At 45.7% G+C, this 16,275-nt stretch overlaps 1 protein-coding gene across 9 annotated transcripts in view; it reads left to right on the top strand.

Annotated features, from left to right (window-relative positions):
• ARHGAP24 (Rho GTPase activating protein 24) overlaps nucleotides 1-16,275 on the top strand; it is a 193,980-nt gene that overhangs the window by 117,566 nt on the left and 60,139 nt on the right. Inside the window, exons 1-2 of one of the 9 annotated variants that reach the window (XM_046941323.1) lie at nucleotides 9,908-10,165; nucleotides 10,356-10,472. The exons of 6 other annotated variants lie outside the window; for them this stretch is intronic. The gene's annotated coding sequence lies outside the window, so the exon portion shown is untranslated. Of the gene's footprint in view, nucleotides 1-9,907; nucleotides 10,166-10,355; nucleotides 10,473-10,590; nucleotides 10,876-16,275 lie in introns of those variants that run through there. 2 more of the 9 variants (XM_004941116.5, XM_015276494.4) reach the window with 2 other exon arrangements.

The raw sequence follows: 16,275 nt of genomic DNA, 5'->3' as shown, positions 1-16,275 counted from the left end.
CCCTGCAATTCAGTGATTCTGAGTATGGGTTGTTTCTTTCCCTGAGCCAGCACGAAGCAGCAGGTGGCTTTAGTGTCTTGCCAGCCTCAGTCTCAGCTTCTTAGAGGCTCAGTCCTCCTTGGAGTTGTGGCTGTGTTTGCATCCCCAGCTCGTGGGCGCATCCTGGGGATGCTACAGCTGGGCTTTAGAGCTCCACGGGTATGTTGGAGCACTTTTGCAAGGCATTGGCTTATCCTGAACAAAACCAAAACGCCACAGTGATGATCTGAGTTCATTTTACTTCCAGCTGTTTCAGAATAGCACTGTAACATGTGCTTGCCTCCATTCACATTATCCTTGGTTACTGCCAATTATGTTCGGCACACATTATCCGAGGAAATTACTGCTTGGCTGTTTCCCAGCTAAGGTAATTCCTCTCTTAACAAAAACAGATCCAATCAGATGGTCACCTCGACATAAACCAGCATGTATCAAAGCTGGGACAACTGGGCATATTTCCATAGGAGAATTATGTTTAACTCAGTAATTACATTAACAAACAACCAGTAGCTTTAGAACATTGTTGAAAGAACAAAGTATACAGATACCAATGCTGGGTATTGTGCTGCTTAGTGCAGATGGATGCTGTTCCAAGTGATCCATCTGCCCTTAGTGCAAATACAAATCCCATTAAAATGGAGGTGGATTATGTTTGTAGCTGCTCAACATTTTTCTGCTTCTTGGAGAACATTTAAGGCTCCTGAGCCATGTTTCTTTGCGCTAGGAAGCAAGAATAAAATAAGCGATTGTGCAGAGCCTTAGTTTTCAGAGTCAATAAGCGTGTTTTAAAATGTAGGAATAATTTATCAGCTGTCTTAGAGAGATGTAGGCATCTCAGCACTGCCTCTTATTCTTCTGCAACAAGTCATCTTCCCTAAGAGCCAAGTACAGTTGGATTTTATCATAAAGTAGTTAGGAATAAATGCTTAATAAGGAAGGAATAACTGCTTAGAGAATAACTAGTTCCAAATTCATCAGGGAACCTACTCTGTGTTCATTTTCTTTTTATTGGCCCTTAGCATGTTAGCTTTGAGCAGAAAATGTGACAGTGTGTTTAGGGTGCAATAAAGGCATCCAGGATGGTTTCAGTTAGCTTTTTCTCTTCTTTTTGTTCCTTTTCCATTACTGTATGGAATAACATTACAGCAAGTGAATCAACTTAGCATCGATGCAGGTTATTTTTCCTTTTCTGCTCTTTTAATAGTCACGTGTAGAGGGCCACTTGCTACCTAATCACTTTAATTTGCGTACTGGTAAACCAAAGTGATTGTAACCAGGTTTGAGAAGCAGTCTAACCAAGTTTGAAAAGCAGTCTAACCATTTGAAATGGATGACGGCTAATACCTGTGTCAGCGCTACTTTCATAGTGTATAGTTACTGTCTTGGAGCATCTCAGATGGAGAGCTTTCCCACAGGGTTGCAAAGATGAGAAGATTTGCTTATTGACTCTGAGTGTGCAGTAACAGAGGGCTGCACTTCTGTACAGTGCTATCTCTGCCACTCGCTGGCCCCAGCTGGCTTTCGTGAGCCCCGTGCTCTTTCTTGTTGGGATTAACCCCACAGTACTCCACTTGCCTCTGTGCGCAGTCATGTGAGCCAGGATACCCTCCGGCTTCTTTTTCTTCTCTGAAATCATGCCTGTAGTTTTTCAAGGGAATCCTGAGCAGATAAGATGAAAGATGACGAAGACAAAGACCTCTTTGAAATGGAGGCACGCTTTTCATCGTTGAAGGTTTTTCTCCTGAAACTGTAGAAAACGCTGTCTGTAATCACGTGGTGTTTTCTGAATGCAAGTAGCTTTCACCAAGAAACTTGGCTTGGGCTGTCCTGTAGAGCTGCCAAAGGAGAGGTAATATTTACCAGATTTGACACTGGAGGTCAGTGGGAATGTAAATAGAGTAGTCCTTCAAACGACACCGAAGTCAGAGCAATCATCCTGCTTGCAGCTTTGACAAATTCACTAACATCTGTTCTGGTGCCATTTCTGCTGCACAGACTTGCCATTAACTGTGAAGAGTAGAGGGTTTTAATTAACCAAGCAGACTGACATGTGAAACTTTGATAAGACGGTGCCATCTGGGTGGGTTTTGTTTGCAATTCTCAGCACAGCTTCTTGGGTTGAGGTGTGCTTCAGTGGTGCCTGGCGAGTCTCAGAAAGATGCACTGACACCAGAGCTGGGGCACCGAGCCAAATACCTGCAGGTATTTGAAATGAGATATGTATTGCATCTTGCTCCTAAACTGCATCGCTTTTCTTTTATGACTGTTTTTTCTTTAGGTGTCGCTTTACCATTGCATCACTACCCAGTGTGAGCCGCAAGTGCTGGTGGAGCTTTTAGGTGTTAGATGAAAATGAAATACCCTAACTAAAGACCAGCAAATGGATCTGTCAGTAGGGCTGCAAAACCCACGCTGTTGACATATTAATTCCTTGCTAGCAGTGTGCCACTGGGTTCATACGAATCCAGCAGCTCAGGAGAAAATTACTGTTAATTCAGATGGAAATCGATAAATAAAATTTTGCAGTGCTTTAAATACATAATGTGTGGAACGTATTCAGCTTGTGCTTTGGTATTTGTCATCTCGTCAACTTGAAATAGATTAGAGCACGGTGTTTAATACGGCGAGATGCGGCTATAAATAACAGGCTTTTACAGGTTCAGAGAAAATCCTTATCCACTTTAATTGTGTAGATGGGTTCAATTCCCAGGAAGGCCAAGAGGGAAATGAATTGATAATTTGAATCCAGAATCCATTTTATCTAAGTTTTTGAAATGCTGGGCCAACTATTTCATGTGGCGGTCTGTTTGTGCTGAAGGGGCACGAATGTGGTGGTTGCTGTGCTGCTGGGGCAATGATGAAGCGTCTGGTGAAGAGATGGAGCCTTCCGGGAGCTGGTGCTGCTGTGCTGGCATTTGCTTACAGCAGAGCTGAGTTGTGAAGCTGTCAGTGATGGCAAGTGAGCTCTGTGTGGTCAGCCCAGTCCCAGGAGCTGTGCGGCTGTGTTTGAAGCTCCTTGGCTGCTGGGCCAGGACTAGGGCTTAGCATGGCTTGTGTGGCACCAAGTCCCCAACTTTGGAAAGAAAGCTCACCCCTGATAATGGCGATGAGTAAACTCAGTGACTTTGCCTTTGCTTTTTGTCTGTCCAGTTGCTTCAGAATACAAGAGCGAGGAATGAGTTTTCTTCTTCTTTCTGGATTGGTAGCTGCTCATCTCAGGTTTCTTGCACCACCCTTTTCTCAACTATTGAATAATCACAAACCACAGGAATTTGGGGAGCTGCTTCTGTTTGTATAACGGAAGGATGTCAACTGGTGCTGGTGTTTGTAAATCCTGATGGTACCTGAGAACTGCCCATCTAGTGTGTGGAAGGGCATTGGGGTTTTGCAAGTGCTGTTAGTCTGGTGGGGATACCATGTGTGGGTGGGCGTGGAGAAGTCACGCATTACCAAATGTCCCTATAAATCTATGGGAAGTGATAGAGAAGGATACACAGAGTAAGGGAGTGATGCTTCTGAATGTAAGCACACATCAGCACTTTGGAAAACGTTACATCTGTAGTATTAATGAGAAATTCATCTGTGCTTTTAAAGCTCTCATGTTCCAGTTGCAAAATTACTTATGTAATTTCAGGGCTTGTGTGTTTAAGTTCGTGTGTGTCCTACAGGGAGAATGATCCCACTTTGCATCATTGACAGAGCTAGCTCAGGCTTTGCTTGTTTCTTCTGAATTCCCACTGTGTTTGGAACTGGTATAGATTTATGTAGGTTATCACAGCCTTCGAGCTGCCTCTGCTTCTTGGCTCTTGGTAAGGGCTGCTTGTTTCAGGGTGAAAGAGAGAATTTTTTTTTTTTGCTCTTTATCTTCTTGGAAATTGCTCTTTATCTTCTTGGAAAAGCACATGCTGGAGGATCACATGGGAAAAATGTTATCCAAACAGGTTAAGACTGTGCGGAACTTGGAAGTATATCATGTTGGTTTGTGAGTGATGACAGTATAAAAAGTGAAGGTCTGTTTTCCTAGAGGAGGGAGTAAAGTGGCACCTTGTGTTCCTCTCCATGTGCAAGAGCATTCTGCCCTTTCAAAGTTGCTCATCTTTTTTTCCTACTGGCAGGTCTGACCAAGAATTGGGGGTTATTGAGTAGCTGCTAACAGTCATGCATTGCCTTGAGCCTTGTAATGATTGAGCAGCACTGGGAGTGAGGAGAGACCAGGGAATCCATGTGTTAAACTTCTGTTCCTGGAGCAGCCCCTCTCAGGTCTGTGTTAGGTAATCTCGCTGTTGCTCACTGCGTTTGTTTTGCTCTCTGTGAAAAGGGGAGAAAAATATTTATCTACTTATTGCAGCCTGGAGGAATAATCTGTTTGTTTATATAACTCTTTTCTCAAAAATATGTTGTTGGCATTAAGTATGGGAATTTCTGTTCTCTTGTCTTGGTCCCCTGAAGGAAGAAGTTAATACCCAGTTGACCCTCATTATTTTAGGATTTGCCTACGAGGGATATGGAAAATGAGCAACTATTCACTGCTACTCTTCTGTCTCTGCTTACAGACTAAACAAAAGCACTTTTGTGTATGAAGGTGAGATTTCTGCCTTCCTTTCCCATTGTCTTTTCTCAAAGTTAGATCAGTATGAAGGACAGAAATTTAACTTTGCCTTCCAGCCTGCTGTTGAGCCCGTGCTTTCAGAATACCCTGCTGATGTGAGCTGGCAGGCTGCAGCTGGTGTCGGTGTGAGCTGGGAAACTGTGCTGCAGAGTTAATTCTTGGCTTGTCACTGTTGTGCTTCCCTGGAAGCTCTGGAGTGCAAAGAAGCTTGCCTTACTCCGTTGGCACAGGTTGCCTAGGGAGGTGGTGGAGTTACTGTCCCTGGGGGTGTTCAAGAACCATGGAGATGTGGCACTGAGGGATGTGGTCAGCGGGCATGGTGGGGATAGGCTGAGGTTGGACTGGATCATCTTAGAGGTCTTTTCCAGCCCTAATGATTCTGTGATTCTATGTCATACTGGGAATGTAATAGTGATTGGGCTCCTGACGAAGACCCAGTTATGCAGTGTAGGACAGGTCCCATCTGGTATCAGTACTCTAATGCATCAAAACTATGCTTAAATATTAGATGAAGAAACAGTGTGTTGTTTAAAGTACAAAAGAATGGCTTGTGAGATTCAAGATGATTTCAGTGTTTGGAGCTCCTTGTTCATAACAGTGATTGTGCTGCTGGATCTTGTTGACAAACCGTGTAGACAAACTGTACCACCCTGGTGTCGTGTCCCCGGGCTGCTGGGGGAAGACTGGCTGCAAAGCAAACCCTTTAACTTGCAGGATGTGCTGTCACTGTTCTCTAAAGGCAGGGAATTCATGACGTTATGTTTTCCATTTGAGAGAGTAACTAACATGCTTTTTCTGGCTCACCTAGAGGGTTATTTTTCATGATCAAACCTCAAAGCCATGTCTTTCTTCAGAACCTCTCCTCTCCTCTCCTCTCCTCTCCTCTCCTCTCCTCTCCTCTCCTCTCCTCTCCTCTCCTCTCCTCTCCTCTCCTCTCCTCTCCTCTCCTCTCCTCTCCTCTCCTCTCCTCTCCTCTCCTCTCCTCTCCTCTCCTCTCCTCTCCTCTCCTCTCCTCTCCTCTCCTCTCCTCTCCTCTCCTCTCCTCTCCTCATTTGAAACCTTGGTGCTGCTGCCACCAGCATTTCACTGTGGAGCCCAGGAAGACACAGGCAGAATGAGCATCTCGGCACTTACTGGCACTCAAAAGTCTTCAGGTTGCCTAATCACCAAGCATACCGAAGTCCATACCCTGTACACACCTACAGAAAGTGTCTAGCTGCTGCTTTTGAGAATATAATTCCAAGTCCCTCAGCTCTGCTATGGTTTCCTTGACTCCAAGTGGATGTGATTGTGTAATAAGTTTTGAATCCACATCTAAGCTTTCTGAATTCCCCGTTTAATTAATAATTTTGTGTTTACTCTCAGTTTTTTAAACCAAGCAAATAACAGCTGGCGTTTGCTTATGTCAGGAAGACAAATGTGTCACACAAACACCATACTTCGCCAGCATCAAAACCGAAAATGAGTTGGTGTCTGAAGGGCCGTTTGCGTACAAATATGTTTATAAACCTGTGCATTTCAAAGCTACAGATAAAATAGGACGAAGGAGAAAGAAAAGACTTTGTCCTGACAGATTGCAGCAGTGAAAAACTTTCTTCCAGACCTACTATAACGTTTCTCATGTTTCCTGTTTCCCTTAGGAATAAGCTCTTTGAGAAGTAGCATGTTTTGGCAGCTCCTCCTTGTGATCTAGCTCCTGGAGAGGGTTTGTCTAAGCTGCAAGGCAGGAGTACAGCCAAAAATGTGATGGGCAAGTTAAACGGTTGTGCAGCTGAGAGACCTTCACGTGGTGCAGCTGAGTGAAGCTTCCACGAGAGATGCTGCTATGTCATACTCAGAGGTATTTGGGCATCCCTGTGGGCTGTGAACACAAAACCCCCCCAAATGCACCCAGGTGCAGAGACAGATTAGTTTCTTACGTATCAGCTGGACTGGATTTGGAGTGTGGTGAAGCTGGAAGGAAATGGAGGAAAGAGCTTGGGAAGATTTATTTCTCTGTTAGAATGTGCAAAACCAGATGCTGTGTCTGTATCTCATAGGAAATCCTATTTGTGCCTGATTCCTATTTCGTGGGATTGTGATTTTGTCTCTCTCTTGGCACATCCGTTCGTTTGCTGTTCTAGTCCTGCATGTGACTGACTTTTCACCCACCCGTGGAACGCACATAGCATGATTTTTGTCCAGCACAGGATAGGAAAAATAGCTTGGCTTTTTGAGGGAATGTCTTGTAGTGTCTGTCATCATTGTACCTAGGTCTTTTTTAGTAGTTTTGAGAGCCGAATTGCCAGCTTTACTTTCAAAAGAAATTACTAACAAATGAGAGGCTTCCTGGTGATGCAGTGGTCATGTCCCAATCTGGCTATGCCCACGCTGTCTAGGAGCATTTAACAAAGAACCCAAAGTGTTCTTGTCACATTAAATTCACATAGCGCCTGGGGAGTGCTGGCTGTTTTCAAGGTTGCTCCTCAGCATTCTTTTATGAATACCTACACGACTCAGCTGTCCACCTTCATCCCTCCCTCTTTGATGTATCTGTGCTCATGTTATTAAATATATGTTGTAAAGTACCAGGCATCCACTGGACAGCTAAATTTACATTAGTGCATGATCCTTGTGATTCACGTTTCTGGGTGTTGCTGCCTCACATGTGGGTGTAGCCCTGCTGGCATCCCTGAAGATTTGCCTGCCTTAAACTGCTGAAAGTGAAGGGGGAAGAGACTTGCATTTCAGCACAGACAATGGAAAAAGAACAGCTTTCTGAGCTTACATGAAGCATTGCAAATAATCCCAGAGTGCTCATTACTGTCTCTCTGTAATAACGAAGAATCTTTTCATTGGAACGCTGGGGAGTTGAAGCAGAGGCGTTGAGCGGCAGCCCCTGGGCCTGGGAGGCAGAACAGAAATGACCAGTGTAATTTCTGCTGCGGAGATTGAGTGCTTGATTTTCATTGTAGGGCACCTTGTGAAGCTATTGGCATGTGAGGCTGAGCATAAGTCACCATTTGCACACTGAAATGGTGCTTATGCTACCTGCACTTGAGCTGCTGGGCTGGATCAGGGGCTGTAACACTTTTGTTTCAAAAACTGTGTTTAAAAAAAAAAAAAAACAACAACAACAACCAAAAAACACCCGTTCTCCCAACAGGCTAAGACAGTGCATTGCTCATTGCTGCTTTGAGATGGTGTAAAGATGTTGACGTTGAATAGATTTTGAGCATTAGTTTTTACAGTTGTTTTTTTCTGAATTACCAGACTTGGCCTTCAGAATGTGGCACCACATTCTGTGTCACATTCTCCGTGTTTCACCAATCATCAGTCTTCATGTTTTGGTGTTGTTGCCTTCTGTGAACCATACTCCTATAGACTATGCCCTGTTCCCTATCCATTAAGAGACTCAGGGAGGAGGAGCAGCGCTGCTGAGCCACCCACAGCAAACTGCCGACTGCCTACCAAGGGAATATGACTGCAGCACTAGTGACTCCTTTGGTTGCTTTTGAGATCTCCACGGGTGGGTAAACTGAGGCATCACAGCAAATGGGGAGAAGCAGAAGCAATAGGACATCACAGCTTCAGAGTCTTCTGGGGAGTGGAGATGTAACTGGTAGCGGTCACCTGCAGTGAATGTCCACCACTGAGCCCTGGGCAGAGCCAAGCTGCACATACTAAGGGACCAGCTCCTGACCTCCCTGTTGTCCCACCATGAAGGGGAAGGAGGTGGATGTCCAGAAGGAGTTTGCTCAGGGAGCAGGCGGGCAACTTCAGGGGATGATGTGTTGGGAAGCGAACGTTCCCCTCCGCTGGTGACTGTACTGTGTGCAGCTGGTCCTCCAGAGTGCTTTCAAGTATTTTCTCATTAGGATCAACTTCTGGGAAGTAGCAGATGGCAAAGTGAGGCTAAATTAGTGAGAGATTTGTGCTCTGTTAATGCTCTTTCTCTGTCTAAACAATAGCTGCAGAGTGGAGCAGGGATGAACTGTTGTTTGTGGCCACCTCTGCTGCTGTGTGAATGCAGAAGTCTACAGCATGTGTCCTCAGCAGTAACAAAGAGCAGGAAGAATTTACCAGCCCTTTCACATGGAAGAAAATACTGCAGTTCTCTCTTTGCAACACAAAATTGAACCTATGTTTGGAAGCAAACGAGGAATACAAATGCAGACACAATTGTACATTTACAGCCAAACTGGCCATATAGCCTCCTATGTTTCATCTTCATATGAAAACCAGTCAAATGACATGAAAAGCAGTATCTCTCCTCTGGTACTCCCATAAACTCTCTGACTTTATGGTGTTCTCATCCACCTGAAACTCTTTAACTTTCTCTCTTTCCTATGTGTTTATAGATATGTAAATATATATGTGCGTGTAGGTACAATGTTACTCTGGCAAACTATTTCTGCAAAGCTTCGCTGGCAGTGACAGTTTCTTTATGGAGGTGAAAAAATGAGTTTTCTTACAAATTTGGTGTGACTTTTGAAGTCACTGAGTTTAGGACAAAGCGAAGATGCAGAAGCTGACTTTTCACTGCTGTAAATGATGGAACCCGGGATCCTGGATGCTGTCACAGAGCAGTGTCCGTGGTCACTTTTCCACTGATTTGCTATGTTTCTGTGTGTAAATGGGTGTGAGTCTGGTGTATGCTGATGGGGACATTGGCCTCCAAACACGCTTCTGGGCTCCCGGCCTGGACGTTGGCAGCAGCGCTGGTGTTGGTATCTTAAATGCCATTTTTGCACCCTTTGCCTTCCGTGATTCTCAACAAGCCACAGCAATGAGAGCCTTTGCAAAAGAATTCCCTCTGATTATTTTTCTGTATATTGCAACCCGTGCCATAAACCTCCACGTGTAGTGTCCATAAGGTTCCTGCAGGGCAGATGCTTCTGTTAATCCTCCTCCTGATGCCGGTACAAAATCCTGCTCTGGTTCCCGTGCTGATGTTAGCTCTGAGGTGGAAGCAGGTGGTCAGGCTATTTACAAACAAAGGCACAACTGCCAAGCCCAACAATGTGAAATGTTGTTTTTCAGTGGGGCGCACAGATCCCCGAAGAACTCGGAGACTACCAATTAAAGAGATATACTTCCTCCAGGGATCTTTTATCATAAAAGCAGCTGAAGTGACTCACTCTTTCCCTGAGGACATTCTTTAAACAACTCTGCTCATTTAGAGTGGTCAGAAGCAGGGTTTATTTTGTGCTGTCCTTCAAAATTAAAAAAAAAAAAAGACAAGGAAGTCTGTATAAAGCCATCTGTGGCCACGTTTTCAGGCAGATCCAGGCTGTATTTAGTGCTAGAGGTCTGCACGCGGCCCGCTAACGCATGGGCTGGCTGGCACTATGCTCACTCAAGCAAGTGCTCCAGTGAAAAATTCAGCACTATTTTTAGTCCTCTTACAACCAACCACTCGATTGTAAGGCCTGGGAGCTGCGGCACAGTGGCTGCAAGGGGTCTGCGGGACGCGGTGGGGCCAGGCGGGTCGCCGAGGAGCCCACGCTGATGCGGAGGAGCACCCATCAAGAGCAGGTATTGCCCTGTTGTAACCCTCAGCGTGCCCCTGGAGCAGGTCTGCGGGTCAGAGACAGGGCAGGAAAGCGTTAGCTGGCTGCCTCCGTCTGCTCTGGCCGTTAAAGCTCTCGTTCCATGAATTCCTGCCCTGACCGTCAGCTTTCAAATCCTCCCTTCTTCTTTCCGAGCCTTTTCGGGGATTTTGCAGGATCTTGGGCAAGTCAGCAAATGAGAGTCGTGGAAAAGTACATTTCCCAAAGTGAAGGAATGATGCTTTAAAAAAACAAAAACAACGCCAAAACAGCAGAGCCCTTTCAGTGCCGGGGTGAGTAGCCTGTAGCCACGTACCAGGATCCCTTCCTCTCTGCTAACTTTATTAACTTGTGAAAGGCAATTCTCCGCCTCTCCCTGGCAGTCTGGCTGACGGGTGGGTTTTGCAGACTGGCCGTGTCTGCCTGTATGTCCGTGCGGTGCCAGCCGCGGGTGGGCTCTGCTCCAGTGCCGTGTTCCCCACCTCTGCCTGTCCCCAGGGTGGCTGGCACAGCCCGGCCCCACGCGCCCAAGGCACGGCCGAGGGGATGAGGGGGTGCAATTCCTGGGCGATGGAGTCACAAGAGGGAGCGCCGCCAGGGAGCCGATAGTGGGAGAGGGACTGGCAGCCACCCCAGTGTCGCGCCGGAGGTGCCTGCGCCGTTGCCAGATCTGCTGCCAGTGGGTGCTGGTGCCAGGTGAGAGCTCAGAGCTTCATTTTTGGGAGGGTTGCTGGGACGTGCCGTGCCCCACCTCGCTGTGATGCTGCTGAGGGGACAAGCTGTCGGATTTCAGCAGCATCCCTCCCACCTCCTCTTGGGCTCGCTGGAGGCGATGCTCTTTCAGGTGTACATTAGAGAAGGGATTCCAGCTTGCTGGTCACTGGGCTTAGGCAAGGACGCTTCGGCACATGTGTTACACCGTGGGTTGCTGGCTTGTGTTCTGCTGCTTTGTGTTCTCAGCCTTTTGTTTTAACTCAGTTGTGCAATGTTTGCCAACTCCTTGTTCGGTCAGGCTCGGATTCAGGGTGAGCCTTGAAGTTTGGCTGAATTTTAAAACTGCCTGTATTCTATCTTCTGTGATAATATCGCCTTAAAATAGCATAGCGTGCCTCTTGTTTGATGCACTTTGTGGAACACTGAGGAAGGGGGCATGGCTGAATTCCCATGAACTCTGCATTTAGCAATCTCATCTTGCTATCTGCAGGCTGAGCCGCTGCAGCTCTGTGCACTAAAAACATGCTGCTGCAATGTGCTGGCCAGGACCTCATGCTGTTCGCAGGGCTGCCATGGGTGCGTGTGAAGAGAGGTGTTGGGGCAGTTTGACAGCCTGGTTTTGTGTATCTCTGTTATGTGTGTGCATGTGTTACACGTATCTCTGTTAGATGTGTGCATTTGTGTGTATATGGCGCAGATGGCACCAGCAATAGGATGTATGTGCCTCAAGCTTGTGTGAACTGGATCAAGACAACTAGCAAAGATCAGTTCTGTTCCTGTGGGATTCTGTTTTTAATGGTGTTTTGGGGGTGCGTTTAGAAAATGTATTCAAATACTAGAAATCCACTGATTTGCTCTTGTTAATGCTGGCAAATCTAGATTTACCTCTTCCAGAACTGGTCTTTAGCACTGACTGCTGAACTGCCAGTCACAACACTGACTTCCCAAACGAAGGCAGTGGGAACAAAGAGTCAATTATTCCATGATCTGAATTCAACAGTCTGAGTTCCCACAGTCTAGAATTTGTTAGACACTCTGAATAACGAAGATGAGAATCAGTTGGGTTAATTCTGGAAAAAAGTAGATGAGATTTTACTGCAATTTCAATGATGAATGTTTCAGTGCTGCTGCAAATAGCACGTCTCTGGGAGATACTGTGTCTGTGTTAAGAAAAGCTGTGTGTCTTCTTATAAAGACCCAATGATTTGAAGGTTAACAACTGTTGGAAAGGTTGACTGGCAATGGCTTCATTGGTGCTGTGTGCTGGGCTGCCTCATGCTGCGATCCTGAATTCAAGCAACCCAAACTGAGAGGCATCAAGGTCTTGTTAGCCATCAGATAATACCCTGGCGTGTTCTTGGTTGTATCTTCCTATCGCCTCTGATAGATCCTTGCACCCTTTGGGCCTTCTCCCAGCACACTGCAATATGTGGTTGGTTTTGCTATCATTGCCCGGTCCAAGAGACTGGCTATAGATGACAGCAGAGGATCAGGTTGTTCAATTTCCCATATTAACGATCTGAATAATGCTATTGCATGATAAATGTTTGTGGCTCTGTGGGAAGTGGAAACTGCACTGAAGGGAGTAACACCATCTCTGGGTTGTTGTTATGAAGTCAACATGTGCTTGCACAGCATTTGGATTTTAAATCCCTTTCTCCTCTCCCCCCCAGTGCCCTAAGCCTCTTACCTGGGGCAGTGGGTGAGATGCTGTGCTGCTGGTCATGTAGGGAGCACCACTCCCTACGTGGGAGTACACATGGACAGCACTACCACGGGTTGTGTGGGAGCACCCAGATCTGGAGCTGCTTCTGGATGCTGCAGAGCTGCCCTGCTCTGGGGGTGGGTTGCTGCCACCTCCCACCTGTCTTTCCAAAATGGGATTGCACTCATACCATGATGTCTGTGCATGCTCAGGCTGGGCAGAAGTCTTAGTTGGTGCAACTTCTTCCTGGCTTTGTTGTGCCACAGGGAATGAAAAAAGTGGAGCGCGCATCAGCCCTGCACCTCTATGTCCTACAGGCTATAAATGCAAGTGATACAACTCAGCAGCAAATTGTGAAGCCTGGACTGCACTTAAATATTTAAACATCTATTCAAAGAAATATTGGTTTCTGCGCTGTTAAGTGAAGATGAGCAGTTATCACATGCACTCTTTCCACGTGTTTTAATTGCAGAGCTGTAAATCACAGTTGTGTACTTTGGCTTAAAAATGCCTTCTGATTTTTGTTTCTGTACTTCATTAGCTAATTATACCTTGAAGTAGTCTATTAATTAAACTCCATTTTCTAATGAATCCAGCTCATCCTTCTTAAGCCAAGTCTGATACAAAACCAAAGTCATTCTAATCCTTAAATCATTAAACTGAGTTGTTGACTTTTCTGTCTGTGCATGTCAGATGGGAGCAGATTACTGCAGTGCTTAACTTGACCATTATCCACAGACACCTCCAAGATGTATTTTACTGAGTTATGAAGTGTTGTAACAACGTGCATGTAATGAGCTGCAAGTTCTCACCATTCATTCCTGCTGCCGGTAGAGCACTTGCAGTCCTCTGATGCTGATTTTTCAAGATTACACCTGCTCTTTGGAGCAGACCTTCTGAACAGCGTGTTGTTGATCTGAGCATGAGTGTCAGGCTTGCAAAACCACCAGGAACAGGGTCGTTCAGCTTGTGACAGCAGTTGCTTAGAGTACGATGCTTCTGATAGCCTGTACCTTTTCTTAGTTCGCTCTCCTTTATTCTCCTGACGGGAAACCATCATAGCTACACTTTCAATGAGAAAGAAGTAACTTGCCAATACAAAGTGGCTGAAAGCTAAAAGTCTTCCCACTAACAGGGAGAAGCCACAGTGCCTCTGTGAATTTTGAACATCCACTTCCTGGGGAGCTGATTGCTGGTGTTGTTACCAATGGAAAGAGATGGTGTATTGGGTGTTGCCTTCAGCAACTATGATGTTAGCCTCCTGTGTTAGCCCTCTTTCACACACTGACCAATAGCCTGATCAGGACCAAATGACTGCAGACACACACCAATATGATGAGCAGCAAAATGGTGTCTATTCACTACTAAGCACAGCTTATATACCTTTATTTGAGCTATCGTGCCCTGTTCTGATTCGTCCGTACTGGATCTTAGCCCCTTACTATAATTCCTTATTTGGCTCCTATTGTCTCCTCATTCCTTCGCCTTCTTATCTTGTTTACTTCGTTAGCAAGGACAGTCTGTCTGAGCACAACAGCACCCTTTCACTATGCTTAGGGAGAGGCCTATCCCGTACAGCATGTATCCCCGTCAAGCGCCTACTACAACAGTTGTGGTACCTTTTGCTTGTGTCATAGAATCATTAAGGTTGGAAAAGACCTAACGTCATGAAGTATGACCCCAACCCACCCCCACCATCTCTGTTAACCACGTCCCTCAGTGCCACATCTCCAAGACTCTTGAACACTTCCAGGGATGGTGACTCCACCAGCTCCCTGGGCAGCCTGTGCCACTGCATCACCACTCTTTCTGAGAAGAAATTGTTCCTAACATCCAACCTAACATCCAAGCAAGGTAAGGCTGTTTCCTCTCGTGCTATGGCTGTTACGTGGGAGAAGGGGCCGAACCCCATCTCACCACAGCCTCCTTTCAGGTGCTTGTAGAGAGTCATAAGGTTTCCCCTGAGCCTTCTCTTCTCATTCTGAACAATTGCAGTTCCCCCAGCCTTTCCTCATAAGACTTGTGCTCCAGACCCTTTACAGCTTCACTGCCCTTCTCTGGTCCTCCCATCACCTTTCATTGGAATCTTTGCATTAGTTTAAAAGAAAATGTTGGGTTAGTGACTTGGTTACTTTGCATTACTCATATGAAAACTCATGGAAAGATAGGTGAAGGTGTGAAACTAAGACCAGAATGACTTAAAATTTGAGAGATTGCCGTGCAGCCAGAGCCTGCAGGAAACGATGGAAGACAAGATAGAAAAATCTGTCCTTATTAGAAGCAGCTTGCACAATGTGTTTATTTGGGCACTCAGAATCAGAAGAGCTGTGGTTGCCTGGAGAATGAAAGGTGTTCTCAGGAAAATAGGCGTCTTGTTTTAGGGAGGCTTGAAAGTAAAATTCATTCTTGTGAGATTGAACCGTGCCTTGACTTTTATATTTGCCTCTTCCACATCACCTTTTCCTCCTCAGGTCCAGAAGTAGGTTTTTCACCCTGGTTACTGTTGGCAGAAGGCTGTAAATCAGATTTATGGACGCTTGTTAGCGCATCAGAAATGCTGTGTTTGGCAGGTGGAAGTGATCAGTGCGGCAATAGCCTGTAAGGATCCACTCTCTGCAGGCTTTCAGGTGTTGTACTGAAGGCAGCTGATTGATTTTTTTTTTTTTTTTAACCTCAAAAGATTCAAGAGGCTTTTGCTTGAGACAGTGAATTGTGGTAGAGAGGCACTGTTATTGGTGCTTGGTGCCTTTGCACAGCTTGCAGCAGTCAGCATGCTGATGTAAATAGGCAGCAGTTTGAGTCAGGTACCTTTGACTGCAAACTGCCTTTAAATACATTCCTTCCAGTTCCCCAACTAAGCACGTGAGCTCACACTGTAAAACCTCAGTTTAGGTACGGTGGGAAAGCACGTTGTGCTAATTTAAATGAAAACTTTTTGTTTAAATGTCTCTATTTGACACACTTTACTTTGGAGATGACCTCTTCCTCTCCGCTGGTTCGTTTTCTGGGTTTATTACACACTTTGCATCCCTATAAAGCTCTTCACTGGGTGATATTAAGGCCTTTAATTAACTGAAGCAACGTGTCTTCCCTGTGAGGTCAGTGAATATTGTTAATTGCTTTTTGCAGAAAGAGGAAAATGTGGCCGAGAAATTTTAAAGGAATTCATGAGTGCAGTGCAAAAAGCTCTTGAAGAGTCACAGGCAGAAGCCCTAATTGCTGAACCTCCTTTCATGTGCAACATTTTGCTTCATTCCCTAAGCAGGCAGAAGAAGGATACAATGCTGCTGAGCAGGGCAAGATACAGGTCATGCCTCCTTTGTCAAGGAGCTTTCTGCTTTTTGAGCATTAAGTTGCTAAAAGTGTATGGATGAAGGAATCTTTTCAAAACTGGTTAGGAAAGAAACAAGCAAACCCAGAAAGCCTCATTCTCCTCATAAAGTGCTTGTTTTAGGAAGCTAAAGCAAAGAGAAATACCCCGAGGTTTTTGAACAAGATTTCCCTGTGTTGGGCTCTTGAGATCTGAATGTCCTTCAGAGGCCATGGTGCTCTGTGCATGGTGACAGCAGGGCCAGGCAGAGCAGACTCCTCTCAAGGCACGGCATCACTGCTGGGCAGCAGCTGGGTTGGCTGAAATGAGAATCAATGAGGAGCGAACTCCTGTTTATTACGGCTTT

This window comes from Gallus gallus, chromosome 4 (assembly GCF_016699485.2).
Source record: "Gallus gallus isolate bGalGal1 chromosome 4, bGalGal1.mat.broiler.GRCg7b, whole genome shotgun sequence".
In the NCBI taxonomy this organism is placed as follows: domain Eukaryota; kingdom Metazoa; phylum Chordata; class Aves; order Galliformes; family Phasianidae; genus Gallus; species Gallus gallus.
Note: the sequence above shows the minus strand (reverse complement) of the source record. Positions and strands in the feature narration are given on the sequence as shown.